General features: G+C 35.7%; 1 protein-coding gene across 6 annotated transcripts in view; it reads left to right on the top strand.

Moving 5' to 3' along the window:
• LOC129754121 (probable serine/threonine-protein kinase cdc7) overlaps positions 1-16555 on the top strand; it is a 68800-nt gene that overhangs the window by 5065 nt on the left and 47180 nt on the right. The window contains exon 1 of one of the 6 annotated variants that reach the window (XM_055749990.1): positions 5291-5717. The exons of the other annotated variants lie outside the window; for them this stretch is intronic. The gene's annotated coding sequence lies outside the window, so the exon portion shown is untranslated. Of the gene's footprint in view, positions 1-5290; positions 5718-16555 lie in introns of those variants that run through there. 6 annotated transcript variants of the gene reach the window in all.

The following is a 16555-nucleotide window of genomic DNA, read 5'->3' on the forward strand; positions in this document are numbered from 1 at the left end:
CTTTTAACTATATCCCATTGTATTGTATCTAATCTCCGCGAAACTTATATGTTATGTTTTCTAACTGATTTTCGCTGCGGCCCTCTACGTCTAGAAATTTTGTAATGCGGCCCGCACACCTAAACGAGTTTGACATGCCTGCTTTAGACCATGATAGACCGGCAACCTAGCAATCTGTCACCTAGTTGCCAGAGCAATATGTCGACCGGATTTTTTTTCGGCGCGTAGAAGTGTTTTGAAATTTTCTTAGAAGCTGAATAGCATTCTCTTCAGCTACCTTAACGAACTTCAAACTAACTTAAAATCTGGGCTGATTAGCATTCTTTTCAGATAGAATGAGAGCTGATTAAGCTTCTGTGAAACCTTTTTAAGGGAATTCTGGTTGCTTGGGTTGATAAAAAATTTGTCGATGGGAATAACTTGGTTGACCTTTAACATTTATGCCAGAAAATAAAAATTTAAATCTTTAAAAAGTTAAAAAAATGACATTTTTTTACAATAAAATTTGTTTGCAACGTTTTGCAGTACTGAAACAAGTTTTAAAAGCTGTAGAAATCAAGACCATATGTGGGTTCGTATGCAGTAGGGGATTTAGAAATGTCTACAATGTTTTGTTCAAAACTTTTATAACTACTTTAATCTTCAAACAAATAGTTATTGTTTGAATTTTCAAATTTTTAATAAAATTTGTATATTTTCGGACGAATATTTTGCACAACTATTCGGTTCGCTGAATACTCAACAAATTAAAAATTATCCGGTACAGCGTTATTACATTGATTGAAGAAAGATCTTTGATTTCTTTTTAATTTTATGTGAAAATTTTTTCTTAAACTTCAAATTCGTGAGTTCTTAATTCAGTGTTTTTGAATAGAACAGTTAAATTCGAGTTTCAACCGATTTAAACTGCAAAATTGTGAATAACAATTTTACTACGCATTAGTCTACACAATAAATGATTTATAATGTTTGTTGGTCTACGAACTTTGATTGTATTATCATAAATTAAAAAACCCAGAATTTTAAATACTTTTTCATATTTTTTTTAAATATTAATTTTGAAATTTAAATTCCTTGGCTAAAAAAATACCGTGGGTGAATCTAAATTTGTACAAATGTATCATTAGACTGAGATGATTCAATGTCATTTTTAAATTTCTCAAAACTTGGGGTCAAAAAGTTTCGTTTTGATTCAAAGCTAATCGATGATTATTAGCAGAATTTTTAAGTAACGTTTACATGAATAAATTTGAACAAGGTTTGTATGGGAAAATTGAAAATGTTATTTTAAAAATCAACCTCATTTTTTTTTCTCTGCGGAACCTGCTCATAAGTAAGCTTGGAACCAGAGAAGAAACAAAAATAAGGGTGATTTTTAAAAAAAATATTCAGTTTTATCATACAAACTTAAAACATTAAATTTATTCATGTAAACGCTACATCGATGAGATCTCAAAATTTGATAGGCTGTTAAATAATCCCCTAAACTGTCAATTTTAGACTGTTTAACTCGTTGCCTTTATTTTTTTTCTTAAATTTTCGCAATGAGAATTCTAAATGAAGATCTTGATTTCCAAGTTCTGCGATGGAATTATGATGCAAAAACTATGTTTGATTTTTTTTCCTAAAAAAAGATACTTTACCAAGGAATTAGATTTTTTCAATTTATTGGCTTTTTCAAAATAGAAAAAAAAATCTTTATCGGATTGTGAATAAGATGTTTTTTTTTTGTTTTAAAATTTGGTTTAAAAACAGAAGACAAATAGGTTAGGTGTTAGCTAATAACTTTCGGTGTTGGCAATATTTCTAGAGGATTCTGAACACCGCGTCTAGATAGAATTTACGATCTTTCAAAAATAAACTTCCATTAGTCATGGGTAAGGTTGCCAGAATTTTTTCCACTCCCATCCGGGCCTAGCAACTCCGGGCATTTTTTCAAAAAAACCTGGCAAAATCCCGGCATAGATTTCAATTTTTCAAATAAAAAAACCGGGCAAAAACCGGGCAAAATTTAGGTGTTATTATACATGAAAGCAAAGAAAAAATGCAAAAAAAATTAAAATAATATTTTATTAATGTAATTGCTGACTTCCAAAAACTTTTTGGAACACTTAAATATTTAAAGGTTTATAAAAGTAAATCAGCGAAATTATTTGAAACAACCGTTGACAATTTCCGTTAATTGATTTTGCGGAAACTTATTCAAAAACTTTGAATTTTATCCGTTTCTTTGTGAAAAGTGTGAAAAAATCCGGGCAATATCCGGACTTTTTTCACGATATCCGGGCAACCGGGCCGGACCGGACTTTCTCGAAATTTTGCATCAAATAACCGGGCAAACCCGGATAAAACCGGGCAATCTGGCAAGCTTAGTCATGGGGTACTTTCGTTTTGACATTTCATATGCTGTGTAGAGCGGCTTATTTTCAAGACCTTGATGGTATTTTAATCATAAACGGTAAGTTTAAATAATCAAACAAGTGTTCATAATTACTATAAATTTGCTACAATTTTACTAAAACTTTAAAAAATATGATGCAATAATGAACAATCATCTGAAAACCTGTTACAAAATTTTAACCAAAAAATTTTTACACGCAAAACGGCATCTATTACTGAAGGTACCTCAACATTTTAATTAAATTTATTGAGACGAGCGAGTTACAAGATTGAACGTATTTCAGAACAATTTTAAATTCCCAGAGACATGAATGTTGTGAACTGTAATGAATGACATACTTGGTATCTGTAACTTATAAAAAAAAAACGATTCGATTCAAACCATTCGATTCAAAAGTCTTCAACTTTTTTTTTTATTAAAATGGACATAAAAACCCCTCTTAAAATAAACATACAACAACAACAAATGACCATAATGAAACTGATTTTTTTTATTTATTTGTGACACTTGTGACACGAGTGATTAATTAAAAGCATCGTTTAACACACCAATTTTGAAAAAATAATTGTGAACATGGTTTAAAAACATCCATCAAAAATATTTTTTAAATGCATTAAATTGTCGTCAACTACAGCTTTTCTATACCCATAACAATTTTGTGTAGGATGTTTTGAATGATTTTTAGAAAAGGTGAAAATTTAAGGTAAAAACCCTAAATAGAATCGAGTTTGTTTAAATGTTCAATGATATGAATGTGATGAAATAACCAAATCAATTAAATAAGTTGAAAATTTTGCTGCACTTCGACGGAATTCGAATATCAAAGCCTGGAAAACCTTGCCTTTATGACCGGGAAAACAGGGAATTTCAAAATGAAAAGTTTTGGCCACCCTGAAAAAGTATTTCAATTGAATAAAGAGGTTTTAATCGAGAATTTCAAAAAATAAAAAAATTATACTTCAATACGTCGCACACAGGGGTAAAACATGAAAAAGGCGATCAAAACTATTTTCTGCCGAAACTATGCGTTTTAGACCTATAGTGTTTTCGAGACAAATAACCAACATTACAAGGGCAATAAAATTAGTTTTTTGAAAAATTGATTAATCCACCTAGCAGTGAGTTAGAAAAATCAACTTTCTTAATATCCATTTTAGAGCTTTATTGTCTGAGAAAAGTTTTTAGCTTGTACCAATTCTAGCAACTTTGCCAAAAAAGTCATTACTGTATCAGTAATCGTTTTATAGTTATGATAATTTTTTGAAAAATATCATAAATTTTTAGTTTTTTCAACATAAATTTTTTGCGAGTGATTTTTCATATAAAATGTGTTCTGAAAAGTTTTGGAGTCAGTAAAGTTTCACAGTTTTGCTAAATACACTGTATAAAAATTTTGAAGTTCAAATGACATATCTTGAAAATAATTAACAAAAATAGTCATTTTGAACTGGTTATATCTCCTGAGTTCGGACGAGTTCGGTAGCATATTTTACAGTTTTGCAATCAAAAAAGTATCACCTTTCAAACAATATACAATTCAAAGTGGCCAATTGTGATCTTCATAGTACTTCTATTGACATTAACTCTATAAAGATCACAATTGGCCACTTTGAATTGTATATTGTTTGAAAGGTGATACTTTTTTGATTGCAAAACTGTAAAATATGCTACCGAACTCGGCCGAACTCAGGAACTCGAAGCGATCGGAAGCTACCAAAATTTTAAAATCATGTTTTTTTTTGAGTTTTTTTTTTTTGTTAAAATTTCTCTTTACGTCATCTAGAATTTCAAATTTATTTAGATTGTATATACCTTAAAGCTAGAAAAAAACCTAATCAATGAATCCAAAGCCACAAAAATTGGTGAAAATGTGTTTTCAGAGGAGAAGTCAATTTTACTAGTCAAAACGATCGAAAAATAATTTGTCTAAAATTGTTCAAACGGCGTGGGAAGGTTGAAGTTGAAAATAATCCAATATCTTATTTGTAGAGAACTCCAGAAACCTTGATTAATCCAAGAGGTTTTTCCGAGGGGATTCGGATAGAAATCATATTGGTCGAAATTTCAAAAAATTCTGAACAAAAACAATAGGCAATTTATTCCAATTTATTGGTTTTTGCATTATTTTTTATTAACCGCCCCCCCCCCCCCCCCTTGTGAAGTTCCAACTCCGAGTGACAAAAGAAGGATTTGAAATTTGTTCCGGCCGAAACTACTTTTTATAAAAACTTTCAATAATGGAATTAAGGAGAGGTCGAGAGGTTTGGATAATTTGATGCGTTTGTCATTCGGCAGTTCAGTCGAAAAAATTCGAAAACTATTTTTCGATTATTCCGACGTTCCGATGCTGTTTAGCATCATCTTCAGGGAATTAATCGGATCGTATCACGTAAAAATTGATTGCTTATGTTATTATATATTTTTTAAATTATACCGCTTCGATCAGACCTTGTTGATCGTAAGAATTTTAAAAATTTAAACTGCCACACATAAAACAATAGGGAAAAAGGGCAAAAAAGTGGACAATAAGCTTCACATAAGCAATCAATTTTTACGTCTTACGATCCGATTAATTCCCTGAAGATGATGCTAAACAGCATCGAAACGTCGGAATAATCGAAAAATCGTTTTCGAAATTTTTTGACTGAACTGCCGAATAACAAACTTTCAATAATATCACATTACTTTAACTAACCCGTGTTGCCTTCGAATATATTTTCATTCGGGTACCGGCTCGGAGAAAGACATTCCAATTAGTACTTCCGTTTTCTCACCTCGCCCTCACGCCAACAAAACGGGAATCGCTCCTTGTGCTCTCTAATCGTGTTTTCTTACATCGGGACTTCCGATCTTAACAGGTCCATAGGAGCAGTTAGGTATAGGAAGGTGAATGTGGGTACTTCTAAAGTCACTCGTCGCTGTAACACCTTCCTTGGCTAGCAGTGGAAATCATTTCATTGCTCTATCAAAGCTAAGCTGTTGGCAAGTTTTTCAGTCTTTCGAGGACCTTCGACAGGAACAGACGGAAAACTGTGAACGAAAAGGGAAAACAGTTCGGGCGGAAGTTGAACATATTTGTTCGGATCGGTTGGATTTTTGTTGGTGGATTGGTTTGGATTTTGTTGCTTTTTGGTGGACTGCATCGAAGCCTAGTGTTGTTATTGTTGTTGGATAAATCCGATTGAACCAAGTGTTCGATTTAGTGATTCTATATCTATACTTTGTCGTGGGATGTGTTACGGAAGACCATCAGGACAGTTACAAGGATCCATCGATATCCGGCTGGCTTTTGAAATGACTGACACAAACGGCCTTTGTAAGTCTTGGGTGGTTTCTTGATTGTTACAAACATGTAGTAGAGACTATCTGATACAACTGATGTATCGAAAGTCATCATCGCGTGCTGGCTAGAATGGGTTAATTAGAGGTTCGTTAGAAATTGTGTTTGTTCTCAAGTACTCATTTGTGCCGGACGTTTTTCTTCCATTACTGAAACTATGTGCTAATTGATTACTTGTTTTCGTTTTTTCGAACATTTTGTCTGTAATTGAAGATGTCTTACTTACTTTTTACAAAAAAAAAAACTCAATATTCTTAACTTGTTTCTTAAATCCAAGTTTTTCGGCAACAACAACCATGACTGAAAATGAAAATTGTGAATCTCAATTTTGTAAAGGAATCCAAAATCAAATGTATAACACGCTTTCAGTCGAATATTTTATTTCACTTGGCAGTGAATCATACATCCATAATGAACTTAACTTTTCCAACACCCGTTTAAAATAATGAAATTACTCATTCCTTATGCTGAAATTATAGGAGTCAGCGCGTGGAAACAATAATACAATCTCTAATCTATACATACTTACACTCAATGTGAAAATCAATCAGTCTATAAACAAAATCGATTGGCAATTTGATTGCAGTGCAGCTGTGTTTTTGACCTTTAATAACTGCATTCGATGAGGAAATGGCTCCTATTGGAGATTATAATACAAAAAAAAACCGTTTGGAATTACTAACTCAAAATTGATTAATTTTGTATTTATACCCTAAGTGGGCTTCAATTATAAAAGTTTTTCTGGTTATCTATCTGATATAATTTTGTTTTTTTTCTGTTCATTAGACATTCACGTAAATATTTCTAAATAATAACATAATTATTTGGCCACAGAAAGGAATAAAACCTTCTCAAATATATATTGTGTAAGGCGCAAGGATGCATTTAAATGGGCATTTCGTGTGTCTGAAAAACTTCCCAAAAGCCAGAAGTTCATTGACTCAATTCACCCGGGACGGGACGTGAAAGTTTTAATTCAACATAACTAAATGACACGTGAGGAAAGGTACTAAGGGCGACGAACAAACAACATAATGAACATGAACACCATTCCAGCAAGCAGTAAAAGCACAGGTAAAAGTTAAATTATCTATGTTGAGCTAAATAGTTGAAAGTCTAACCGTGCCTATAGGACAGACACATCATGCAGTAATGCAAGGCTAAAAACAGATAAAAGCATGTTACTAGTCCCTATTCTTTTCGTAATACAAACGATATAATGAAGTTATTTCGTCTGATGGTTGTAGAACTCATAATTCTCCAGCTGCTATGAAACGAAGTAAAATGTTCTTAAACTGTAGACAAGGTGATTCGGGATACAATTATAATAATATTGTGGTGAAAGCAATTAAAATTAATGAAATTCGAAGTATTTTATGGATATTTAGATAAATTTATCAAATATCCGAAAGATTACAAGAGCAAAAGACAAATTGTGGAAGATTAGAATTTCATTACCTTTTTTTATTGTTTTGACACGAATGCCATAATGCTGGTAAAGTGTCAAAAATAAAACCTAAAAAACCTTTTATATTCTTGGTTTTATTCAAGGTTGTGGAATCTCATGAAATTGAAATTTTTTTGAGTGAGATTTTCCCTTTTTGAATCTCAGTTAATGTTAGGTAATCTCATCGTAAGGGTTCTTGTCTTGAATGAAGACGCCTTCTCAGCCTGAGAGTCGCAAGCAGAAAAACTATTTTATTGAGAGCAGAGATGCCATGGAATAATATTTGTGCAAAACTTTTGAACAATGAAAAAATGAAACAAGTTTTCTGGTTCAGAAAAAGCTGAACATTCCACAACTTTTTAAAACACTGTCAGTTATACATGATGAATGTTTAAGGGCCAGTTATATATTTTTTTAAACATTTTTACAGAGAACATACAGTTAAAAGTTCAGTTTAATCAGATTAAGAATTTGTTTATTTTATTTCTGTCTTAAGCAAGGTTGCGAAATCTCATTAAATTGAGATTTTATCGAGTGAGGTTTTTCCTTTTTGAATCTCAGTGTGAAACGTTAACGTTGATTGTGAAGAAAAGTTTTCATTTCAAAATATCTTTGTGAAGAATGTTTTATCATTACTTGATTATTTGATTATAATGATGACTTTGATTATAATATTTCTGTCTTAGGTTAATGAAAGTTTTACAGAATGAGCAAAAGGTATTTATGACCACACTTAGCACTGAAATATGTTATTCTGATGTGATAAGTCTCGCTCGTATTCAGACGATTAAAGATATGCAAGTTATGAAATTATATTTCCCACAGAAATGTAATTTTAAATCTGTTAAAAACGTTGATGCAAAGTTTTTGCACTTTCATCATGGGCAAAGAAGCGCAAACATTGAAATGCCCAAGCTCAAAATTCTTCAAAAAAAACCCCAATGACTTAATGTGCTTGCCAGAAAAAAACATCTCAAGTCTCCTGGACATTACAAGAAACTAGAAACAAAACTATCAAAATCTGAATAGCTACATATTTGATTATCATAAACATTAACACATTTAGAACCACAAAGACAACTAAGCTGGGAAACACCAAAATTCGGCATTAAAATTTTCAGGATCCACTGCGCCTAATTATACAAATTAAGTATCTTTGGATTACCGAAAGTGTTTTGTCATTTTGGAAAAAAATAGTTTCATGATTTAATTTATAGCATTCGAGCTATGCTTTGCTTCTACTTGTAGTGGCTACCTTAAAAAATAAAGTTGATTTTTTTAGGTAGCTTTGTAGAGTATGATATAAATGAAGAAAATAGTTTCTTAATCTTCCAAACAAATTACTGAGTAAGGAAATAGATTTATAGCATTTAAAAATAAAAGATTATAACCAACGGAAAAACCATTCCAATTAAAACGTATTGCATCCCAGCTTATACAACCGGCTGGAATCGGCCACATGTGAAAGGCATATATCAACCAAATAAAATTTAATAAAGAAATATCTAAATTTTCCCTTTCAAATGAAAGCGGCGGTTTGTAGCTTCTATCCCAACGGTTAAACTTTTTTATTTCAATTTAAAAAAGACATTTTAATGATTTTTTATGCATTTCAAAGAATTTTTTTTTCAAGAGAACGAAAGCCGGTTTTATTTGCGCCAGCTTACAAGTCTTTTTCAAATATTATCTCGACTCGCGTGATGTTTGAAATTCCCTGTGAGAAATTTCTGAAGTAGAAAACATGATCGTTGCACCAAAAAGTAGGATATGATTCATACCAACCTATCTAATGTCTAATAATTTCACTTATTGTATTAAGAGCGCTTCTAGAAGATTTATTGAATTCTAAAAAGAAAAAAGAATATGACGGAAATAATGATGTGCCATTGAATATTGAGATAGATCTAATATTTTTGTACTACCATTTGGAGTAATTGTAAAATCGCTTCTTTTGTTAAGCTGCCTTACTACTATTTTCTTGATTATGATCTTATATAAATGAATTGTTCTTTAATAATCATAACTGGATTTTTTTAAACGATTTTTGTGTACGTTTAAAAATGCTCTTTAAAAAATTCGTGAAACCCTTGGAAAAAAACATTGTTTAATTTTAGTGAAATGGCTAGTTTGGACTTCAAATTGATCATTTACAGCCTAATAAATTATTTTGAAGTGGACTTTGAGAAATGGGAAATGTTTAGATTTGTTTCGAAAATTGGTTTTCTCTACGGTTGTTCCGGATCTTTTACAGTCTCTAAGTGACTATTCCGGTCAAAAATTCTGCAGAGTAGTTCGGAAAAGAGAAGGGATGTCAAGGACCAAGGACGTTAAAAAAATCGTTTGGAAAGAGAATTGAAAGAAGTTGAAACAAAGGACGGCTTATCACGGACATTAGGGCTTCTACTATTAAATTTTTCATTTAGTTGATATAAAAAGTAGGTTTTAATTCTGAATGTATAGATGCATATTTTTTAGAATACACAGGGCTAGAAGTTGGTCACTTTTTAGTAACTTTGTCACTTTTTTCAGGCTGGTCAATCAGAAGTTACTTTTTTTGAAATTTGGTCCCTAAAGTCATTATTTTGTATATAATTTCCTTACAACTGAGCTTATTTTTTTAACTTTTTCTATTCTTTAAAAACGTTAGTGGTATGTATTCATTATTTTATTATTAGGTTATTCGTTTATTATTTGACGGGTTCCTTTTCTTTCCTTTCGAGTCCTGTTCGAGTCCTGGCTGGCGAACAGTAGACAATGTGCAACTCGAGACCCCATACACCCAACCTTCGGGTAGTGGTCATATCACCTCTTGTCTGCAACTCCGATTCTCTACCTCCCCGTGGTGCTAGCTTTGGTCGCATGCAGACTGAGATAGGGGGCTTCGTACGCGTCTGTTCTCCATGTCAGGGGCGGCGTGCGGAGTGCAACAACGTCCTGGTGGTGTTCGGGACCCAAACAGCAACATCACGACGGTCCTCCTGCGAGATAGTGGGGTTAGCTGCGGGCCTTGCGAGCCCGTGACTACAAAAAACATAAGCAACGAACAACGAACAACAAATTTCGGATGGACATCGGCAAAGACCCACGCAACGAAAAGGGACTAGCGATTGGAAACTTGGAACATGGAACTGCTGATCTCTAAATTTTGTGGGCAGTACCCACGTGCTCTCCAACGAATTGAAGAGCCGCAAATTCGACATCGTAGCGCTGCAGGAGGTATGCTGGAAGGGCTCCACGGTACGAACGTACCTAGATGGACGTGCCATCTACCAGAGCTGCGGCAACACACACGAGCTTGAAACAGCTTTTATAGTGATGGTAAAGATGCAAAAGCGCGTGATCGGGTTGTGGCCGATCAACTCACGAATGTGCCGGTTGAGAATCAAGGGCCGGTTCTTCAACATCAGCATCATCAACGTGCACAGCACTCACCTCGGAAGTACCGGTGACGACAAAGACGAATTCTACGCGCAGCTGGAGCGTGAATACGACCGTTGCCCAAAACATGATATCAAGATCGTCATCGGGGATTTTAATGCTCAGGTCGGCCAGGAGGAGGAATTTAAACCGACAATTGGAAGGTTCAGTGCGCACCAGCTGACCAACGAAAACGGCCTCAGACTGATAGATTTCGCCGCCTCCAAACGAATGGCCGTACGTAGTACCTTTTTCCAGCACCGCCTCCCACACAAGTACACCTGGAGATCACCGTACCAAACGCAATCACAGATCGACCACGTTTTGATTGACAGCCGGCACTTCTCAGACATCATCGACGTCAGATCCTGTCGAGGCGCCAACATCGAGTCGGATCACTATCTGGTGATGGTGAAGATGCGCCCAAAACTCTCCGTAGTGAACAACACGCGAAACCGGCGCCCGCCTCGGTTAAATATCGCGCGACTGAAGCAACCTGAGGTCGCGGCAGACTACGCGCAATCGGTCGAAGCAGCGCTGCCGGCAGAGGGCGAGCTTGACGAAGCCCCTCTCGAGGACTGTTGGGATACCATCAAGAAAGCCATCAACAGTGCTACGGAGAACGTCATCGGTTATGTGGAGCGAACTCGACGGAACGACTGGTTCGACAAGGAGTGTAGGAGGGTGATGGACGAAGAGAATGCCGCGCGGGCGGCAGTAGTGCAAAGAGGCACCCGTCGAAATGTGGAAAATCACCGACAGCGGAAGAGGCAGCGAGTCCGAATTTTCCAGGAGAAAAAGCGCCGCCTGGAGGAGGAGGAGCTCGAGGAGCTGGAGCAGCTGCATCGTTCCCAAGAAACACGAAAGTTCTATCAGAAACTCAACGCATCCCGCAAAGGCTTCGTGCCGCAAGCCGAAATGTGCCGGGATAAGGACGGAGGCATCCTGACGGACAATCGTGAGGTGATCAAAAGGTGGAAGCAGCACTTCGATGAACACCTGAATGGCGCACATGCAGGAGATCAAGACGGTGATTAAGTTAGAAATCCATTTCCTTATTTATTGCGTATTTTTGGTATTTTTAGCTTAATTTGAATTTGAAACTAAAGTGTTGTTCACAAAATTTATAAACATAGACGCTTTTTTTTAAACATATAGGTCCCACGAGCTATAACACTTTCGTTATTAAAAAGTTTCCATAAACTCCAATCATTAAAGCGCTTTCGTATTTTTTTTTTTTTTTTTGTATCGAAGCGTTCAACTTGGCGTGCCGCTAGTTTGAAAAGCTGACCATATTGTAATACATTGAAATATTCCATAGATTTCTTACAAATTACATTGTCGTCGAAAAAATAGTAGGGAAAAAAGTAGGGAATAAAGCTGAAGATTTCTCTAATGGGATTCTGTATTTGTGATTTTATTTCAAGATGTGATGTTCAGCGAATTTCGTTTGACATCGAAAACTTTGAGCGTCACAACGAAATTGATTGTGCTGCTTAATTGATACTCATTGCGGTGAGTATCAATTTCAAATGATAATCTGAAAAGTTACAACTCTGGTTTATTGCATTTTCCAATAAAAACTTACTCGATTTAGAGATTTTGTGCAATGATATTGTTTACAATTTTGTTGCATACCAGCTTTCGTGCGATTTATTCCATTTTATTAGTTTTTTTGCATTATTTTTTATTATCCCCCCCCTCGCGGTGTTCTAACTCCGAGTAACAAAAGAAGGATTTGGAATTTGTTCCGGCCTTATTTAAACTTGGTTTTTAAGACTAAATTTTGGATCAGATTCCAATAAAATTCAGAGATAGAGAATATCTTCAACAAAAAAAAAGAGTAAATTTCATAAAATTTCTCGTTCAAAAAAAAAAATACATGTAGGTTCTCTTAAAAGAGTACGTATAGTATCCCTAACGTAGTCTAATTTTTAGAAACTTGATCTCTAAATAAGTTTTCCAAGATCTGCAGTTTTTGCTCTGTTTTATAAGCTTCAATGATTGCCAAGCATTTGCCAGATGCACTTTCGAATTCATTGTTAAGTAATAATTGCAAAAATATTAGATGATCGCTTTTTATGTCGTCTGCATAACACCGCAATTAGTGCTAAAAAAATTAACCTTTTTCTGTGAGCCCTTACACAATCTTTGATATCTGGGATTGATAGACCTTCCCTCAAAACTCCCGGGTGCAAATTTTCCTACCAATCCATTGCATAATAACGTCAATATTGCTAAAAGCAGTGAAAAATTAATTAATATGGACGACCCCTGGTAAAACATTCGAAATCTGAAATCGATTGCCCGTCCCCGAAAACAACCGTGTGCAAATTTTCATCTCAATCCGATGTCAAATAACGATGATATTGCAAAAATATAGAAAGGTTAATATGGACGACCCCTTTTGCTGGCTTCTTACATTGAATTTAATACATGAAATCCATTGCTCGTCCCTCAAAACTCTCGTGTACCAATTTCCTTCTGAATCCGATGTATAATAACGACAATATCGCGTTAACAGTGAATAGTCAATATGGACGGTCCCATTTGTCGGCCCCTCACACAGAATTTGATACCTCAAATCGATTGCACGTCACCCAAAACTATCGTATACCAATTTTCATCTGAATACGATGTATAATAACGTCAATATCGCAAAAACAGCGTACAGTCAATATGAACGACCCCTTTGGCTGGCCCCTTACACAAAATTTGACACCTGAAATCGATTGCTCGTCATTTAAAACATTCATTTGCAAATTTTCAACACAATCCGACGAAAAGTAACGTCAATATCGCGAAAACAAAGTTGTCTTGTATGGACGAGCCTTTTCAGAAGGGGTCATCCGAAAATCTGAAAACATTTTTCATCATTCCTGATCCTAATAAACATCCATGCCAAATTTCAGACCTCTAGCTCTTAAGACAGCTGAGTCTATAGAGGACAAACAAACAAACATACTGAAATTGCTTTTTATATACAGTAAGGTTTTTTTTACACTGATATACGTACCGCGTAAAAAAAAACCGTGTAAAAAAACCGTGTTAATTCCCGAAAACCGTGTAAAAAAAAACCGTGCTAATTCCCGAAAACCGTGTAAAAAAAACCGTGTTAATTCCCGAAAACCGTGTAAAAAAAGACCATTCGAATTCTGCAGCTTTGAAGTTCTGACACTTAAGACCTGAGACCTGAGACCTGAGACTTGAGACATGAGACCAGGACTTGAAAATGTAGACTAGAGACATGAGACCAGTGACTTTAGACATGACACCTGAGACCTAAGCCCAGGGGCCTGAGATCTGAGACATGAGACCTGAGACTTGAAGAATGAGACCAAAGACATGGGACATTAGACCTGAGACCTGAGACTAGAAACCTAAGACATAAAACACGAGACCTGAGACCTGAGACATGAGACCTGAGACATGAGACCTGAGACATGAGACCTGAGACATGAGACCTGAGACATGAGACTTGACACCTGAGATTTGAGACCTGAGACATGAGACATGAGACAATGGGCATGAGACATGAGATATGAGACCTGAGGTATGAGACAAGAGCCATGAAAGCTTAGACCTGAGACATGAGACTTTAGACCTATGACAAGCTATTAGTGTTATTACCGCGAAAAATTATATAAGCTTCGATCACAACTTGCGACCCCACTATTGAAAGGGTTTGACTTGTAGGTGACGAAAAACAGTGCCGCGAAATCGCTAGTACAAGCTACTAGTGTTAGTACCGCGAGAAATTAGTTAAGCTCCGATTTAGACTTGCGACCCCTCTAGTGAAAGTGTTTGACTTGTAGATGATGAAAAATAGTGTTGCGATTTCGCTAGTACAAGCTACTAGTGTTAGTACCGCGAGAAATTAGTTAAGCTCCGATTTAGACTTGCGACCCCTCTAGTGAAAGTGTTTGACTTGTAGATGACGAAAAATAGTGTCGCGATTTCGCTAGTACAAGCTACTAGTGTAAGTACCGCGAGAAATTAGTTAAGTTCCGATTTTGACTTGCGACCCCTCTAGTGAAAGGGTTTGACTTGTAGGTGGCGAAAAACAGTGTCGCGAAATCGCTAGTCCAAGGTACTAGTGTTAGTACCGCGAAAAATTAGTTTAGCTTCGATTGCAACTTTCGACCAGTCAAGTGAAAGGGTTTGACTTGTAGATGATGAAAAATAGTGTCGCGACTTCGCTAGTAAAAGCTACTAGTGTTAGTACAGCGAGAAATTAGTTATGCTCCGATTTCAACTTGCGACCCCTCTAGTGAAAGTGTTTGACTTGTAGATGATGAAAAATAGTGTTGCGATTTCGCTAGTACAAGCTATTAGTGTTAGTACCGCGAGAAATTAGTTAAGCTCCGATTTCAACTTTCGACCCGTCAAGTGAAAGGGATTGACTTCTTGGTGATATTGGTTACAGGGGGTTATCTTGAGAATCCGGGGAATTGAATAGTATTTAAAGTGTATTTTTTATACTATGTATCACGTTTTGTTTTAATAACTGACAAAATAAATAAAAACGCGCAAGCAGAAGCTGCAGCACCCAGCTGAAAATTGAGTAAAATCATCATTCTAGAGAGCTCTGAGAGCTGTGAGCCCGTGCGTTTTTTTGATTGTTTGAAAACTTGAACAAAATGCTACAAATTTTCGAAAATTTTTATCAAACATCGCATTCTTTGGAATTTGCAGGTAATGAAAATATAATTTCAAAATTTTTATCCATCCAATCATGAATTTTTATGATTTCAGCTAGTAGAATTTGTTACAGTATTTTTCACCCCTAAATGTTTGTTGAACCCTCATGCTTTTTCTATAATACATTTATGGTTTAAAAAATATAAAATTTAATTCGAACAAAGCCAAAAACTACTGCAATTGGTGCTTCATGCATTACGACATTACAAATACATCACAACCAATAATTTTTCTGACTACCTCAATTTTATGTGCAATCAACTTTAAAACTTTTTTGTACAAACGGTATGATTATCTGCGGAAATAATGTTTTTATAGTCCATTGAAGTTGAAAACTGTTGCAAGATGCACCAGATGCACCAGACGGTATTCCTGTATAAAAGACATACGTCGTCTATGCCGATTTAGGCTTTGTAGACTGAATTAATTACGTTGAAAATTTAAGATTAACATTTAACTCCAGTACCTAGATGGGAATCGAACCCATGCCATCAGTGGACCAGCGATTACCGTCTTACCACGCTAACCACTCGACCAGCGAGACGTATCTCACAACTAACATTGAGTTCTGTTTGCTTCAAACACTTTAACTTGATTGGTCGCAAATTGAAATCGATAATGAAACTTCTTTCTACCGGTAATAACACAAGCTTGTACTAGCGAACTCGCGACACTATTTTTCGTCACCTACAAGTCAAACCCTTTCATTTGACCGATCGAAAGTTGAAATCGGAGCTAAACTAATTTCTCGCTGTACTAACACTAGTAGCTTGTACTAGCGAACTCGCGACACTATTTTTCATCACCTACAAGTCAACCCCTTTCACTAGAGGGGTCGCAAGTTGAAATCGGAGCTTAACTAATTTCTCGCGGTACTAATCCTAGTAGCTTGTACTAGCGAACTCGCGACACTATTTTTCGTCATCTACAAGTCAAACCCTTTCACTAGAGGGGTCGCAAGTCTAAATCGGAGCTTAGCTAATTTCTCGCGGTATTTATCCTAGTAGCTTGTCTCCGGTCTCATGTCCAAAGTCTCATGTCTCAGGTCTCAGGTCTCATGTTTCATGGCTCTTGTCTCATGCCTCAGGTCTCATGTCTTATGACTCATGCCTCATGTCTCATGTCCCATGTCTCAGGTCTAAAGTCTCATGTTTCATGGCTCTTGTCTCATGCCTCAGGTCTCAGGTCTCATTTCTCATGCTGAGGTCTCAAGTCTTATATCCCTTGTCTCAGCTTCCAGGTCTCAGGT

This window comes from Uranotaenia lowii, chromosome 3 (assembly GCF_029784155.1).
Source record: "Uranotaenia lowii strain MFRU-FL chromosome 3, ASM2978415v1, whole genome shotgun sequence".
Taxonomy (NCBI): domain Eukaryota; kingdom Metazoa; phylum Arthropoda; class Insecta; order Diptera; family Culicidae; genus Uranotaenia; species Uranotaenia lowii.